General features: G+C 62.1%; 1 long non-coding RNA gene across 1 annotated transcript; it reads right to left on the bottom strand.

The window, feature by feature from the left end:
• Nucleotides 1–15,230: 15,230 nt before the first annotated feature.
• LOC128067851 (uncharacterized) lies at nt 15,231–16,802 on the bottom strand. The gene is made up of 2 exons (XR_008201432.1): nt 16,365–16,802; nt 15,231–16,054 (listed from the first exon to the last, which is right to left on the bottom strand). It is a non-coding gene; the product is annotated as an uncharacterized LOC128067851 (long non-coding RNA).
• Nucleotides 16,803–17,741: the final 939 nt, after the last annotated feature.

The following is a 17,741-nucleotide window of genomic DNA, read 5'->3' as shown; positions in this document are numbered from 1 at the left end:
CCTCCTCCCACCATGGGTCACCCGCGGAGCCCAATGGCACCAAGGCCTCCCAAGGGCTGCAGGACCCCCACCAGAGCCCCCACACTGCCTGGTGGCCCCCACACACCAGCTGCTCTCTGCAAGCTGGAGCCCTCCCCGAAGCCGCCCGCAGGGTGGGGGCAGCGTCCAGGCCCCTCAGCGCTGACCTGTGCTCTGGGGCTCCTTGGTGGAGGCCGGATGGAAGTGTCACTTCAGTACCCAGGGCTCCTGGTGACCGCGTGGGTGGGGCCTCCCCGAGAGGCACTGGGCCTAAGCAGCAGCTGCAGAAACGAGTCCACTGCCGCGTCCAGCCCCCTGCCGCCGCCCGGGATGAGCAGAGCCAGTGTCCCGAAGCCTCCTGAAGAGTGAGCCGGCGCCAGCCTAGAAGCTTAGCGCCAGTGACGCGCAGGGAGACGAGGCTGCGTCCCAGGAACCCGCAGTGTTCGCGTTGCTCCTTTCCCCTGACTTCTGGCTTCCCTGCTCCTCTGGCCCCTGGCGACTCCCCACCTTCTCTCAGCACCTGCTTCCCATGCCCACCCCCGGAACGCTGCCCCGACGGAGACTGGAGCCTCACCCAGGACCTCTGCTCCGGCCCCGTCTCTGCAGACTGCCTGGGGGGCACCGAGACCCCACAGGGGGGGCACCCTGCACTCACCCAGGTGGGAAGGCCCTGCGGCTCCGCATCTGAAACGCACCCTGGCCCCGGGGGAGCTGACCCGCCAGGCGTCCTGGGCCAGGTGGGGTGACGTTCTGTCCCACCGCCTGGATCCATCCACCCGGACTCCTGCGGCCACCACCGCTGTCTCCACACCCTGAGTCCCTGACCCCAGCCGCCAGGACCCTGCCCAGGGTCCCCATGGAAGTCTGGGGACACTGACTCGAGTTCCCCTGGAGGACACGTCCCAGGACCACAGGCGCGCCCACTGTGGGGAAGTGATGGCAAACCCTCCAGTGGGTGCACTTAACCCCCGACCCCCAAGCTCCATCCCAGGCCTGCAGGGGGCTGCACCTTGGATGAGGGTCTTGAAACCCGGCCCAGGCTCCCCGCACCCACTCTGACGCGCTGTGTCTGTGGTTGGGGCCTTCCTGAGCCGGCTCTCCACGCGGCAGGGCTGGCGCCTCACTCCCCCCGTCCCCATGGGTGGCCTCAGTCCCATGCCAGCAGGGTCAGCAGCGCAGGGTCGGCGCTCAAAGCTGGACATGACCCCAGGCTGCCCCTGCCCAGGAGGGCAGACTGCCAGCTGCCACCTGGCCAGAGTCACCTAGAGCAGGCCTGTGTCTCTGGGTCCCAAGTCCTTCTCCAGAGACGCCTGGTGGTAGCTGGACTGAGTCTGGAGGCTGCGCCAGGCTGGGGGCAGGAAGAGAGTCTGGTCCCAAACCCGGAGCTCTCTGCCCAGTTAAGGTCAGCAGCGGGATCCCCGTGAGCCCCTGCGGTCATCAAGGCGGCTTTCTCCCGAGAGGCGTGGGCGTGCTGGGCTGGAGAGACGGCAGAGGACGGTCAGAGGCTTTGTTTACTGGCGGTGCTCTCTGGACGCCGCCTGAGGCCTGCGAAGGCTCCACCCCTGGACATGGGGCGTCCGGCCGCTCACCACAGACCCAGGGTGGCTTGGCCTGCCCCGACCTATCCTGTCAGCAGGGACGTCCAGGGGCTCGTGGTGCGGTGGGGTTCTGTCTTCCCTGTGCATCCACTGTGTCCCTAAGCCTCAGGCCAGCAGCCTCCCCGGTGGGGTTGATGCATGGGGGTGGGTTTGCCTCCTGAGAGCCCTGGGCTGGGAGGGGGCACAGCCCCAGACCCAGACCCCACCTCCAGCTCCAACCCCAGGGGTGGCTGATTAATCACAATATGCAAATTACCCATTTAAAAAATCAATCACACCAGGACGTTTGATTCATTATTCAGGACCTGAGTTGTGTGCACAGAATTCCTAACGACCCTGGAAATCAAGGATCAGGATGGTTGTTTCGGGTAAATGCCCGGCTTGCTGGCCGCCTGGCCCCTCCTCCTTGGGCTTGCTTTCAGGGACAGGACTTTCTGGGCACCAGGGCAGAAGGGCCAGACGGCCTCCACCCACGAGCCCAACCCAGCACCCCATCCTGGGGGGCCCTCTGCACCCAGCCCGGCCTGGCCCCAGGGGGCGCCCCACAGTGCCTGCCTGCCGAGGGCATCTCTGCCCCGCAGACACTCTACAGACCCAGGACTTACTGTCCCCGCAGATTTCCCCTGGAGGGAGGAACATGACCTTGTCGGGGAACAGGGGCCAGGACAGCAGGTCACCACGGACCAGCCCTGCAGCCCTGCCCTGCCCGGGGTCCCGTCCTGTCACGGCCTGTGGGTGGGTGTCAGCTGCCCTGGGCTCGGAGGGGGCTGGGGGCCTGGGGGGGGGCAACACCCCCTCCCCGGATTCCTCCTCGGCCAGAGCCCCTCCAGGCCGTGCTGCGTCGCCAAGCTTTCCGTGCGCCTAGCGTTCTGGAGACGTCAGGCCTCCTCCTGAGCACTCAGCATCCTCTGCACCCCGCTGAGGACCACGCTGAGGACCACGCTGAGGACCACGCTGAGCCTGGGTGGAGGCCTGGGGCGGACCCCACACTCCTGGGTCGTTGTGACCACGGGGAGCTGGGGAAGGGCCCCCCAACTCAGGAAACAGGCGAATCTGCCCCAAATACCAGCACGGGTCTCCCGTTCCCATGAATGGCTGGGTCAGTGTTTCTGGCATAAAATCATCCATCACATCCTCACTGTTTATTTGGATCTTGTTTTGAATCTGAGGATTTGATGTATTTCTTGGAAAAAGAAAATGCTCCTTTTTAGTTAAAGTTACTCCAAATTTTCCTGCTTACTTTCTCATGCTTGGAACTGGGGTGTGCAGATGAAATTCGACAATGCAACGTCATCGTTTTATACTAAATATAATTTTAAATGTTATACAGCGGCAGAAATGGAACGTTTATCATAAAAGGTTCTCCTAAAATATTTTGAAACTGCATTTACTTGAAACTAAACTGATTAAAGATTCATTAGCTTTATTTGAAACCCTTAAATCTTAAAGCCCTCTTAGACGGGGCAGGAGACTTTCCCTACCTCGACTCCATTAAAAAAGAAAAAATTAATGTGCTTCTTAAAACAGTAAGTTCTCTCTACAAAACAGAAATGTGTTTAGTCTGTTAAAAATGTACATCCTAAATAATTTGTAAAGTCTCCCGGGGTGCTGGTTGGGTGTCCTTCCCCGTGAACTTCAAGGTGTGTTGACTTAATGTGTTCACTTCAGGGAGAATTGACTGGCTGCCGCTGAGCTGCCAGGAATATCTGACAGCTGTTTACGCTCTCTCCATCTCTTTTACAAACATCAGCATCTCATTTGAGTTAAAAAAAAAAAAGAAAGAACCCTGGGCAGGGGAAGGCAGGTGTTAGCAGTTGCCTTCGCTCTGGGGGAGGAAGGGGCTGGGCTGCTCAGGGCCTGGGGTGATGGGGTGAGGACCCCTCAGCTGCACCCACTCCCCCAGGGATGGCACAACCTCATCCCTCTCACCTGACCACAGGGATGGCACAGCCCCAGGCTCCTCACCTGACCACAGGGATGGCACAGCCTCATCCCTCTCACCTGACCACAGGGATGGCACAGCCCAGGCCCCCCTCACCTGACCACAGGGATGGCACAGCCTCATCCCTCTCACCTGACCACAGGGATGGCACAGCCCAGGCCCCCCTCACCTGACCACAGGGATGGCACAGCCTCATCCCTCTCACCTGACCACAGGGATGGCACAGCCCAGGCCCCCCTCACCTGACCACAGGGATGGCACAGCCTCATCCCTCTCACCTGACCGCAGGGATGGCACAGCCCAGGCCCCACCTGACCACAGGGATGGCACAGCCCCAGGCTCCTCACCTGACCACAGGGATGGCACAGCCTCATCCCCTGACCACAGGGATGGCACAGCCTCATCCCTCTCACCTGACCACAGGGATGGCACAGCCCCAGGCTCCTCACCTGACCACAGGGATGGCACAACCCAGGCCCCACCTGACCACAGGGATGGCACAGCCCAGGCCCCCCTCACCTGACCACAGAGTTTTATCCACAGGACATTTGCTCTGCTTTTCTTGATCATCTTGTTCCATAGTATGTTTCATTATAATGATTTAGGTGTTTTTGTAAACTATGATTAATTCCTTATTAAGAAAAAAATCAAGCTACACAGAAAACCCCCAAGAGAGTGAAAACATAGCATTGGTCAGTTGCTCAGCTGTGTCTGACCCTTTCCGACCCTTTGGACTCTAGCCCACCAGGCTCCTCAGTCCATGGCTTTTCCATAGGATTTCCCAGGCAAGAACACTGGAGGAGGCTGCCAGGCCGTCCTCCAGGGGGTCTCCCCAACCCGGGGCTCAAACTCGTCCTCCAGGGGATCTCCCCGACCTGGGGATGAAACTCGCATCTCCTTTGTCTCCTGCGTGGCAGGCAGACTCTTCACCCGCTGAGCCATCAGGGAAGCTCAGGAAGAAAAACCTACCCCCGAATCCAACAGTCAGTGTAGACTCCTCTGCACGCATTTATAGCTGAAAGATAGAGTTGCATTCTGATAATTGGGCTGATACGCATGTGGTATTGTAACAAAACATTCTTGATCACTTTTACTTGAAACTCACCGAAGTCTGCTGAAGTGAACCTGATGGAGCCGCACATGGGATAAAGCGAGCTTCCCCCAGGGTCCCCATCCCACCCTGGGAGCCACGGGGCCCACCGGCGCTCCGGCTGAGCCCCCAGAGTCTTGCTTTCCTGGCCAGGCGGGCGGGGGCTTTAACAGCAACTTTCACAGCCAGCAGTGATTTCAACAAGAAGCCGAGGTGAGACGGTGCCTCCTCAGTGGTTCAGCGGTAAAGAGTCCGCGTGCAGCGCAGGGGGCCCGGGTTAGATCCCTGGATAGGGGAGATCCCCTGGAGAAGAGAGTGAAAACCCGCTCCAGTGACTTGCCTGGAGAATCCCATGGACAGAGGAGCCTGGTGGGCTACCGTCCATGGGGTCACGAAGAGTCAGACACGACAGAGTGAGCGTGCGCACAGAGAGTCACACGCGACTGAGCGAGTGAGCGTGGGCACAGTGTGAGACCAACCGCCCTGAGGAGAAACGCTGAGTGGCCGCCCTTGGGCCACCCCCACCTCCCACTTGTTCTAAGACCCTGCGCGCTGGGCTCCTGGCCCCCCGTCCTTCACCCTCGGCTTCTGAGTTACCATCACTGCTTTACCTGCGAGGTGGGGAGGCGGGGAGGGCCCATGGGCCGCATCCCTGCTGGGGCCACGTCTCAGGCAGTGAAGAGCATAGGCCTGTGGGGCGTCACCGGGGGGGCGGGGTGCTGATGGGGGCCGTGGCCCCACTCTCGTCTCTTGTCTGAGTCCTGGACCCCGAGTTCCTGCTGCTGGAACCGCCCCGGGGAGGGCAGGCTGGGCGAGGCCCTTCATTCCCAGGAGCCGAGTGCGGGAGTGACCTTGTCCCAGGAGGGGGAGGCTGCCAGACGTGGGTGCACAGGAGCCCGTCCAAGCCCCATCCTCAGAGGCCCTGAGTCTCATCACCCGGGAGCTGGGGCTGCTCAGAGGAGGCAGCGGGTGTGGGGGACCCCGGCCGTTAGCCTCCCAGTGTCTAACTCACGCTGCGCTGGGCCGGCGGGGCCTTGCCTCCTGTATCCACACTCTCCACTCGCCCCGTCTGCCCCCACTTGCTGGGGCGGCGGACCTCAGGACCCCTGACCACAGGCTGGCCCGCAGATGTGCCCTCAGGAGCGGCTTCTGGGGGAGGGCCTCGTGGTCTCGTGGTCCAGACGCCGGGCCTTCGGCAGTCAGAGGACGCAGGGAGTGTCCACAGGCGGCGCGGGCTGAAGCGGCCCCGAGGCAAGGTCCACAGCGAGGGCCAGACGCTCCTCTCCTGTTGACGGCCGCACGGTGAGAGCACGTCCTTGGCCTCCGTGAGGGGCTGCAGCATCTGGAACAAACCATTTGGTGCTGAAGCCAAGGCGAGTCCTGGCTGGCCCCTGGGCTCACGTGCAGGCGCCTTGCCCTCGCTACCACTCGGGTGCTGGGCTTCAGAGTTGTATTTTAGCTAGAACATCAGTGCCTGAGCCTGGGGGCTGGGTGAGGGACAGGGACCCCAGGGAGACATGCTGGCGTTGGAACCACGGGCTCCAGAGTCCAGCCTCGGCTGCCTCTGCCTGCGTGGCCTAGCCCGCCCATCGCTGGGGTTGCGTCTGGGGCTGGGGGTGCCATCTCCATGGAAACCAACTACAGACATCCCAGCACTCGGGCCTGGGGGCCTGCTGATCCGGGGGGGCTGCTGATCCGGGGGACGGCCGCACACAGGCCGGACAGCAGCCTTGGAGGAAGCTCGCGGGCTCTGTTATAGGAACTGGGATGTTGGAAGCCTCAGGTGAGAGGTGAGGGACTCTCTGGGTGACCCACTGGGGAGTGGGGACACGGGCCCCCACATCTCCGTGAGAACCCTCAGTGTAGGTGGCTGACACCCCGCGTGTCTCCGAGAAGCGACCCCCAGCCCTGTGCCACCCCTGTGCTCCGCCAGCTCTCTGCCAGCTCAGGGCCGGGTAAGTGCCCAGGGGTCTGGCCAGCCTGCAGCCTTCAGGGCAGAGGCGAGGGGAGGCTGGCGCCAGACCGAGTGCCGCCCCTGCGTTCATTGCCTGACGCAGCAACGGGCCACACTGTGCGCAGCTCCGCATTCTCACTGCAGAGAAGAAGCAAGGCTGGTCTGCGGGTCCATCTCGCATGTTTTATTGAGGAAGCTTAATTATTCACCAGGCCCAGGCGGGCCCCCTGCGGCTGGCCTGCCACCTGCCACCAGGCCTGCGTGCCCCCCTGTGCGGCACCTTGTTCGGAGATGCGCCCTGTGTTGCTCAGACTGCTCTGGGAAGCACAGCGTCTTCAAGAAACTCAGAGGCTCCCCTGCCTCCGCCCCCATGCCCTGGCCCTGCCTGGTCAGGGGCAGAGTGGGGCTGGGGGCCTGGCTGGGGTCAGGCTGCTGGGGCCTGGCTCAGAATCACACGCGTTAACGTGATTTTCTGTGCTGTAAGGCGGCGTTGACCGTCCTGTGGAGCAGTGTTGCTAATACGGCCTGTCCTTAAGCCCTGACGGAAGCGGGGGCGGGGGACACAGCCCTGGTGCCTGGAGAGGTCGGGACTGGCTACCAGGTGCTTTCCCGTTAAGGTCCACACGGTCAGATGCCCTTGAGAGCAGCCCTGATGGGGGCCCGGTGGGCCATGTCTGTCCTGCGGAGGAAGCAGGATTTTGAGACTGAAGTGTCCATGTGACCTGCCTTTGGCCCTCGAGGTGACAGCCTTTGGCAAATTTCTTGCCAAGCAGCCCCGAGCCTCAGCAGATTCCTCCTAAATGTCGTTGTCCCCATGACTCGGGAGAGGGGGCTAGTCTTCTGACAATGCCTGATTATTTGATTAGACGCCAGTGGGAATTGGGAGGAGAGGAACTCCCCAACCCGTACTCAGAGCTGACGGCCTAATGGATTGTTCACAGAAATCATTCTCAAGCTCAGAGTCCAGATATTTTTAGCTGCCAGAAGCCCAAGGTCACCCAAGTGACAATCAAGCGTCTGGATCTGATAGACAATAATTCAAAACCCGCTTCTGCAGCAGTGGTTTGAGCCCATTCCTGCTCTCAGCTCTGCACCCACAGCTGTGGTGTTTAGAACCGGAATTCTGAGAGGAGTTTAAATGTCCATCCACACTCTCCTTGACCGGCATACGTGATTCAGAAGCTTCCAGGCTCACTGACACTACCTTTGAAGGGCTACAGAGAAACATGTTTACCGAGAAATGCTCCTAATTCACAGGATGATGCAGGCCTGGTGTGGGGGCCATAAGTCTCTCTGCAGCCTGATGGGGACAGAGCGAGCCTTCCCTTAGGACACTGTTCCTGGCCTTGGAGCCAGGCGTGAGCCAGGCGTGGGCCAAGATGAGCCAAGTGTGAACGGGGTGTGAGCCAGGCGTGAACCGAGGTCAGCCAGGCGTCAGCCTGTGCATGTCCAAGCGTCAGAACCATCTCCTGGTGCAGAGAGGGATTGGAGCAGGTGGACATTTTCCAGGTGGTGCTCACAGGGTTGGTCTCAAGAGGCAGTGCACCCTGTGGTCCCCCAGCCACCATGTGGAGGGAAGGGTGACGCTCCACCCTCCGTCCAGGCTGCCCCCGCAGAGCCCACACCAGAGCTGGGTCTTGGCTCCCAGGGGGCATCTGGGTCAGTGTTCCCTCTGGAAACGTTTCTGTTCGTGGCTGCGTCGTTGTGTGGACACATCCGAAGAGGATCAGAACCTAAATCCGGGTGGATGATCTGAGGCATGGTCTGGGCGGGAGAGAACCGCTGTGTGGCAACCTGAGCGGGACCGACCGGGACAGGGCCCAGCTCCAGCCCCGCCCCTGACCTGTGGCCTTGGCTGCGGCGGCCTGCTCCCGGGGCCCATCCTTGCACCCGTGCGGCGGGCGCCTCCTCGGTGTCCTCACCTGTGTCTGAGGACCCATCCAGCTTGCTCAGCACCCCTGCATCAAGCCCGCACCCTGTGCCAGCCGTGGGCGGGCCTGCTTCCTCTTGGATCACCGGGAGGCAGTGAGCTCCTGCAGCCTCCCTGGCCCCCACCGCAGCCTGTCCCCGCCCAGCATCGCGTCCCGGCAGAGGGTGCAGTCAATTACTCGGCCAGTGGAGGGTCCTGGCTGGCCACTTGCCTGACGGCATTCAGACCCGAGCTTTGGAGCCTGGACGCTGCAGGGGAGGATTGGGGTTGGGGGATGGCGCACATTTACACAACATGAAAAGAGAAAACGTTTCAGACTCAAACAGCATCACTTTTTATCTCAATCTGTAAAGATGTATCTTTTCATTTGTTCAGAAAGAGCATCTTGCTGGGGCAGCCTCAGCTGACTTTAGACATTAAACTGTCAGAACGAAGCTCCAGCCTCCTGGCTCAATAAAATGCACGGAACAAGGAATCACAGGGCTCCTCTGCCGACTTTACAAAAGCAAAATGATACTTTTTAAGGGTAGAAAATCCTTTCATTGAAAAAATCCCACCCTGGATAAAACCATAGAGTTAAAATCAGATCATCAGTCTGGGCTGCAGCAGGGAAGGGTGTACACCAGGTCAAGAAATCCTTTTCTCCCCACACAGGAGCTGCTGCAGCAGAGTCCTGAGGACACTGCCGGGCACCCCTGCGGGGCCCCCTCCCTGCTCACCTGCCTGTCTGCCCTCTGGCGCCGGCCGCCGGATGAGCAGACTCTGGGATGAGCTGCCCCGAGGTTTCAGCTGAGAAACTCCAGCTAGGAGGGTTGGCGCTGGTAGCAAACGAGTCCAGAGGACTCCCGGGGATGGCGTGCACGTGGGTGAGTGTGAATGTGTGCAGGTGTGCACCAAGGTGTGCATGCGTGTGCGTGGGGGCGTCGGTGCGTGTGCGTGTGGCTGTGCACATGTGTGCGTGTGCAATGCATGCGCCTGTGCCCCGCGCCCTGTGAAGGCCCGCTTGTCTCTGACATTTGGAGCAGACAGCATCTCCCAGGGACTCTGGGCCTCACCCGGTCGAGCCCGTCAGCCGTGTGTGGCTGCAGGGGAGCGGCAGGGCCGTGCGGGCCGCCGGGCACAGAGCTTGGCTCTCCGGAGGGGACCCAGCTGGGAGGTGCTGCTCCAGGTCGGGGGGCGGGGAACACACCGGGTGTCAGGCCATCATGGGGGGTGAGGGGTCCTGCACGGCGACTCCCAAGTGGCATTCAGGCACGGAAGTGGCTGCCCTGGCCTGGGACGGTGCCAGGCACTAGGAGGGGATTGGCCGGAACGGGCAGCCCTGCCTGGGGCCTTGGGGATCACCTCCTCGGCCTGGGGACTGCGCTGTCTGGTCCGGGAGACACACACACAGGGCAGGTAGGGCCCTGGTGAGGACGCAGCGCTTCCCCATCCTGCAGGGCTGAGCACTGGGCCTGGGACCAGCACCCCCAGGGCCGGGCCCCCAAGCCTGCTTCCACCTGGCCCCCCAACCCCCCAGGAGGACCCTCCCCTCTACAGTCCATGGTCCTCAGGGCTTGGCAGTGTCCTTGATTCTGAACTGAAACCTGCCATGAAGACCCCGCAGGTCGGCGCTGGTGCTTCGTCCCCCGGCCGCTCCTCTCGTGGTTCCCCCTCAGCCCTCACTGCACAGGACACCCCCCGGGGCTGATGGGTCTGCTCCCCATCCCCTGGGGCATCGCCTCTCCCCGGGTGGGTCCTGGGAACGATGTCCTGGGACCCGGGTCAGCTCCTCCACCGCCCACTGGGGACCCTCAAGGGAGACCTGACAACTGTGCGGACTTCACAACGCCCGCCGGGGGAGAGCCCGCCCGCCCGCTGGGGGAGAGCCCGCCTGGGAGGCTGTCTCTACAGCGCTCAGACACAGGCCTCCGGGAAAGCTCTGCGCTCGCCGTCTCATGGCCGTCAGCCCAGACCTGAGCCGAGCAGCGCCCTAGTGTGTGCGGAGGTCTTGGGGTCGATGCTCACAGGACCCAACTGTGTGGGAGCCAGGCCTCGGGGGCTCACCCAGCATGGGGCCCCTGCATGGCGACCAGAGTCTCTCCTCGGGACCCAACCCTGGTTCTGGTCTCTCAGGCCAGGTCCTGGGCGGACCCCAAGGCTGCACCAGTGCAGGTGGCCTCCCTCACTGGGGGCTCCTCGAAAGGCAGGGGGGTTGTGCCTCTCAGACCACACAGGTTGCAGAGAGCAGGCTAGGAGGGGCCTCCTCAGGCGGCTGAGAGCCCAGGCCGCCCTCCCCCGGAGCAGCAGGATGGGGTGGGGTAGGGGGTGCCTGGAGAGGCGGGGGTGAAACCCTGAAGTGCAGGATGGACGCACACGCTTCCCAAAGGCGCCGCAAGCAGAAGGCTGCCAGGTGTGCTGGAGTCTGGCCTGTGGAGACGACCTCGGCAGAGCCCCGCTCCCTGCCAGGCAGGACGGCCACTCCCCTCCTGGTCCAGCGAGGACAGAGTGCCCAGGACCACCCTGCCAGCTTGCTCTGACCACCTTTACAGAGGATTGTCACCCGCCCAGGCCCCAACCCAAAGGGCTTCTCACAGTCTCATCGCAAATGTCCCGGGGGGCGGGTGGAGGGGGCACGGGCTATTCCCGGACCTGTCACGGTGCGGGGACGAGGCTGACAGTGCGGGGAAGCGGGGGTGATAGGGCGGGGGTGACGGGGTGGGGGGCGCGGGCGTGACGGGGTGGGGGACGGGGGTGACGGGGCGGGGGATGGGGGTGACGGGGGTGACGGGGCGGGGTGTGGGGTGACGGTGCAGGGGTTGGGGGTGACGGGGGTGATGGGGCGGGGTGTGGGGGTACGGGGTGTGGAGGGCAGGGTGACGGGATGAGGGGCGGGGGTGATGGGGCAGGGGGCGGGTGACACTTTCTCAGAAGCTCTTCTGCAGCCGTGGCCCCCGAGCAGCTCATGCTGTCCCTCCGTCCACTGCAGGAGGGATGACGTTTTCCGCCCAGCTCTGGGCCGGAGCCGACAGAGGGCCCTCTGCTCCTCGACGCCGGGCCCCGGCCTGTGGCCGCCGCCGGTCTGAGCCAGGTCCTGGGCCCTCAGGCTGCACCCCAGTCTCCACTCTCTGGTTTTGCGTCTACAAACACGGGGCAGCTGCCGCCTGCTACCTGGGACTGTGGCCAGCAGCTGCCAGATTCAGCAACCAAGAGGAGGGTGCCCAGGGGAGCTTGAATTTCAGATGAACATTGTCTCGGTGTGAGCACGTCCCGATGCCACAACAGACGAGCTGGAAAGAGTGGCTCTTGTGCCTCTGAAGTTCGGATCCGACGGCCGCTTGGTCTCCCGCCGCTATCTGCGTGCGCGGATGAGCCCAGCCCCTGCCCCGAGGCTCTGTGGGCAGCGCTGAGGTGTGGACACTGGGTTCTAGCCCCTTGGTCACTCTTGGGGGCTCTTTGCTGGAAACACACAGCAAAGAAGCTCCCTCGCTGAGCTAATACACTGTCTGTATGGACACGCACTCCTGGGTCTTTAAGATCCATGTGGCCCGAGGCGCGGTCTCCTGGCGGTGCAGAGGGGCCAAGGCACCTGCCCCTTCCCTCCCCACAAAGGCGGCCAGGGCACCGGAGGACAGGGCGGCCGATCCGGGAGATGGCAGCGGCCTCTGGGTCCCCCCTGGGATGAGAGCCTGCCCCCGAGGGACCCTCACAGAGGCGGTTCTCTGGGACAAAGAGGTGTCCACAAGGCGGCATCAGGTGGTCAGGGCCCCCAAGGCTGAGCTGAAAGTGGGCAACTCAGGACATGGCTGCAGCCTGGAGTCTGCCCACCCCGATTGGCCCACACTCTCCAGGACCTGCAGCAACCAGAGAGGGGGCAGCGCCCAGTTGGGGCCGAGGGCGCCTCCCAGAGTTGCCGTGACCTGTCTCCTCCTAGCGCCCAGCATGCAGACCGCCAGGTCCCTGAGAAAAGACAGGCTGGCCGCACGGCCCGCCCCCACTGACATCCGTGCTGAGTCCGCATGAGGCAGAGGAAGGCCCTCCGGCTTCTCACTGGAGTCGGCGGGGGAGGCTGTTTCACAGTTTAGAGCTTGTTTCAGGATGTTTCCGGGTGGATGTTTCCTCGCACCCTCTGAGCAGGGGTGGAGGGCGGGGGCGGGGGCTGGGGGTGGAGCTGGAGGAGGGCTGGTGGAGGTTTTCATGGTGACTCCTTGTCCTGGTCTGATGTTTTCCTGGCCGCACAAGCCCGGCAGTCCCGACGTGTGCCGTCCTGGTGTCCAGGCCCAGAGGGAGACGCCGGCGAGCTTGAGGCTCCTGGGCCCCGTCGTGGCCCCTTCCCTGCACGGTCGAGGCATCTGTGGGCTTCTAGGCATGATGAGATGCCCCCTCAGGTGGCTCCCGGCTCCATGGGAAGAGACGGTCCCGGGCATGGCAGCCAGCATGCCCCATCCTGACGTGCCAGTGTGCGCTTCCACCAGCCGGGTGTCCAGAAACGCAGTCCTGGGGACCTGACCCCACCGTCACCCAGAACTGACCTCCGCAGTGAGCGCTGCCCGGGTCAGGGGGCCACGGTGGGGCACCCGGGGCGCCTCCAGCCACACTGGTGGGCTCCAGGGCGGCCGAGACTCGACAGTTAAAGGCGGCTGCGGCCGGGTGACCAGAGTCCACCAAGAATAGAAAGTGGTCACGTTTCAGCAGCGGCTGCACCACTGACTGGACGATGCGCTCTTTTCATTAAATATAAAAGCCCAGATTCAAAAAAGTACCCGTGCTCCAGACACAAGGACGTTTCCTACAATCTGGCGGCAGCGGGACCTCTCACAGAAACGCGCCGTCCTGGCCCCAGCGTCTCTGCGGGGGCTGCCTTTCACCCTCCCCGCCCGCTTCTCTCCCCCAGGCTTCACAGTCGTCTGAGTCCGCGCGTTCCTCTGGATGGTTCACAGGGTGGGAGCAGGGGGCTCCCGGCCTCTGCTCTCCCCCCGCTCCTTTGGGTCGCTCTCCCTGAGGGGGGTGAGGAGGGCGGGGGCGGCGGGTGGCGAGGCGCTCGCAGCGGCCGCGTGGGGAGGTCCCCCGGGTGGGGCCCAGGCCGCTCTGAGGCCCCCGGCTGCGTGTGCAGAGGCGCTCCCCGCTTCTTGTAAGCTGTCAGATTCCTTTAAACACAGCAAGCCAGTGTCCGCAACACGACCATGACGTCACAGAGGAACTGAGCGCTGGAGGCTGGTGGGGGCGGCGCGGGGGCGGCACAGGGCCGGCGGGGCCGGGGGCCACCTGGGGTGACCGTGGTCCGTCGCGCCCAAGGGCGGGCCTGGCCCGTGTGCACACGTGTGCGCCGATACACAGACGGAGCCAGGCTCCCGAGTGACCGCTGAGGCAAGGCCCCTCGACTGGCCTGGGCGGGATGTGAGTGAGAAGTAAACTGTGCTGAGAGCCGGATGTTTGTTACAGCGGCTGGGACGGATGAATACGCTCTAGGAAGCTGAGTCGCAAGCCCTCCTGTCCTCACAGTCTCCGCTTTAAATGTCCAGACAAGAAGGCCAGGAGGGCGGGGGACCGTGCGGGTAGGGGCAGCCTCCGCTCCATCCCGGCCCAGCCGGCTCGTTTCCCCATCCAGGCAGAGACCTTGGCTGGTCCGGGGACACCGGGCAGGCCTGGGCCAGGCCGCGGGTGATCTTCTGGCCGCTATCCTGCTGAGGCCTCGGTGGTGTTCACACCAGGGCGGTCGGCACCACCCCTGCAAACACATGGGTGCTTCCTGCGGGCTCAGGGGGTGGGTTTTTCAGGAAACCTCAGGGTTCACCCCTGGGAGGGCCTGAAACTCAACAGAGCATGGGAAAATTCTAGTGTACCAAATAACTCACTTTCTTGAGAGAAAGCCTTGCAGGAAAGGTGAGGGAACTTGGTCGAGGTAACCATGGTGACAACCTTGGCAGAGGTGATGGGGGCCCACAGGGCACCCCTGCCCCCTCTAGGCTGCTGCCCCTGCCTGGGGGCTGCCAGCGCAGGAACCCTGGGGCCAGTCAGAGGCTGGTGACCCCCTTGCTGGTGGGAGCCACCCCGCCCCGACTCTGGGTGTGAAGGCCAAGGGTTGGCGAGAGGCGCCCCTGAACTCCAGACACAGCTGACAGTAGACGCTACCTCTGGGGCCCCTGCGGGCAGGGCCGGCTCTGGGGGTTGTGGCCCCCCGAGGGATTTGGGTCAGGCTATCCAGTGGACGGTGCCTGCCCCCAGGGTGAAGGTGAAGGGCAGGCGCCAGCACCCTAGGGGCTCTCGCAGCACCTGAGGCTCAGGGGAGGGGCGCCCTGTCCATCCACTCATGGACTGGGGCTCAGGGGAGGGGTGGCCTGTCCATCCACCCATGGACTGGGGCTCAGGGGAGGGGCGCCCTGTCCATCCACTCATGGACTGGGGCCCAGGGAAGGGGGCTTGTTTGTCCACCCCAGGACGAGGGCCAGAGCCCTCCCACCGGCTGTCAGGGCCTCAGGACACTGCTGCTGGACTTGGGTACAGGCAGAGCTGGGGTCCTGGCTCCAGGGAGGGCGCATGAGCCTGGGGGAGGGGGAGCGCGTGCACACCAGCCCGGCTGCCTCCCTCACCCGCTGGCTCTGGGAAACGTCCAGGTTGTCATGGCAGCTTTTCACATATAGATAGTTTAGACCTAATTGTCAAAAATGCTTCCTACATCTAGGCTGTTAAAATCCATTAGCCACAGAAAATCCTCAGTGTTCAGCCAGACATCTGTTTTATTGGCACTTTTTAACAGGAGGTTTCTTTGTTTTCTCTCCGAGGCAAAAACGATCCTTTATAAACCTCCCTTAAAAGTGTTTTGAAAGTAAAGTATACAAAATGGGAATTTAGAGAAAACCACAAATAAAGCAGAAATAAAGGCGAGGCGGAATCCATCCAGCACCCTGCTCCCTTCCAGGAGAACCTGTGTTGTTCCTGCCGGTGACGGTCCAGCCCCGGGGAGGAGGTCAGCAGGAACACAGCCACAGCGCAATTCCAGCAGCACCGGTCCTCACACACACTGCAGCTCTGAGCCCCAGCAAGGCCTGGGGTACCCGGGCTGGGCCAGTTATCCCTGCGGTCGCTGGAGGCGAGAGGAGTGACCGAGGGGACCCCTCCCCAGGGACACACTGGAACACCCACCACCCATCTCAGGGCTTGAGACTGGAGGTTCACCCACGAGACACACTGAAGTCTTTAAAACCATGGACAGGTGGGGTAAGGTATCTTCATATGTGTTTAGTATTGTGGGGAAATTCCTTTCCATAAATCAGCCTGGACACGCTCATCAAGCCAGGCTGGAAGCATACCCGTGGCTTCAGTTTGGAGGGTTAGAGGCTGGTGGCAGGCATGCCCTCTCGCAGGCTGCTTTGACGAGGGTGCGTCCATGTGCGTCCCCGAGGGCCCAGGACATCTGGGCCTGAGCTCGGGTCCCTGCCCTGGTCCTGGCTGGTGCTCCGCTCTGCCGTCGCTTGGGTCCTGGCCCAGGGCTCTAGGCAGGGATGACGCTTTGTCTGGGGGGCGAGTCCCAACTGGCCTTGGTCTGGAAGGGGAGGCCAGGGGGCACTAGTGGTAAAGAGCCCACCGGCCAGAGACGCAGGAGAGGCGGGTTCCATCCCTGGGTGGGGAAGATCCCCTGGAGGAGGGCATGGCAACCCACCCCAGGAGGAGTTGGGATGGAGGAGCCTGGTGGGCTATAGTCCATGGGTCAGACAGGACTGAAGTGACTTCACACACACACAGGGGCTTCCATGCGGCATGTGGTTTGAGGTTGTTTACAGAGAAAATTCAAGCCCACCTGTCCTGCCCAGCCCTTCCATGAGACAACCCAGGCGTACCCCTTGGCCAGTTACCTGGGTGGCCCAACTCTCTGGAAGTTCAGCTCCCTGAGTGCCCTCGCTGGGGGACATCAGACGCTGTGACCGAGCCCCGAGCACGCAGCCAGACCCCGGCCTGCTGACCTGCAGAAGCCCCTTTCTCACCACAGGGCCAACACCTTGAGCATCGCAGCCCTGGACCCCCAGGCCCTGATGGGGGCTCAGGTGGGGGATGGCGAGAAGCTCGGGAAGGTTCTGACACTGACAGCTGGAAGCAGCAGCTGCAGAGGCTGAAACCCGGACCCACTGCGTAGACAGCAAAGGCCTCGGAGAGGACAAGTAATCTCGAAGAAGAACAAAGTAAGTTTAGAAATGGACTGCAAGGCCACAGCCATCAAGACTGTCGGCACAAGGACAGAGCTCGGAGCAGTGGGACAGAATCCAGAGTCCAGAAATAAACCATCACACTCACCGTCAGCTGATTTCCCACAAAGGCACAGACGGAACTCTCTGGGGAAAGGTCAGCCTTCTCCACACGTGATGATGCTGGGAAGTCAGCACCCACAGGTGGGAAGGATTTAAAAAAAAAGACGCATTTGATCAAAATGAATCAAAGACCTAAAAGAAAAACTACAATTATAAAACTCTCCACAACAACATAGGAGTAAGACCTCATGACCCTGGGTTAGGCAAAGAGTTTTTGCATACAACACGGAAAGCACAACAATTCAAAAAAAGTGAGACTGGATTTCAAAAGACATGAAAACGAAAAGCCACAGGGTGAAGGAAATCACTGAAACCATGCATCTGGCGAAGAACTTGCATCCAGAATGTATAAAGAGCTCCTATAACTCAGTAATGACCCGAAGAGACAGTAGGCAAAATGCTTGAACACATATCCCACTAGAGAAGGCACAGAGATGGCCAACACATGCCCTAAAGGCGCCCAGCGTCATCGGTCGCTAAATCGGGTCAAAACCACAGTGACTGGGAAATGCGGGAAGATGGGCACCGGCTGGTATTGGCGAGGTTGGCACCCCCACCCCCACTCCATGCCAAGCCTGGGAGACGAGGTGTGGGGCCCCGTACACACCGGGCCTGGCGTGCACACAGGAGTTGTCCAGGGATGTGGGTTTGAGATGCAATTGCTGCCTAGAACCACGTCCCAGGCACCACAAGCAGGGGCCCACTGCCCAGACCAGAGGTCACGGACAAGCACAGTCCAGGATTCGGGTGGATGCTGGCAGAGCTGAGTCTGAGGAAGAGCTCTGCTCAGCGGGGCAGAGTGTCCCCCTCGAAGTCAGAGTGTCCCCTGAAGGCAGGGCCCCCTCAGTGCCCACCAGGCAAGGAGCCCCATCAGGTCCAGGGTGTTGGCCCCACTGGGCTCACGGAGCTGCCTTCTCATGCCCAGCC

Source organism: Budorcas taxicolor, chromosome 23, assembly GCF_023091745.1.
Source record: "Budorcas taxicolor isolate Tak-1 chromosome 23, Takin1.1, whole genome shotgun sequence".
NCBI lineage: Eukaryota > Metazoa > Chordata > Mammalia > Artiodactyla > Bovidae > Budorcas > Budorcas taxicolor.
Note: the sequence above shows the minus strand (reverse complement) of the source record. Positions and strands in the feature narration are given on the sequence as shown.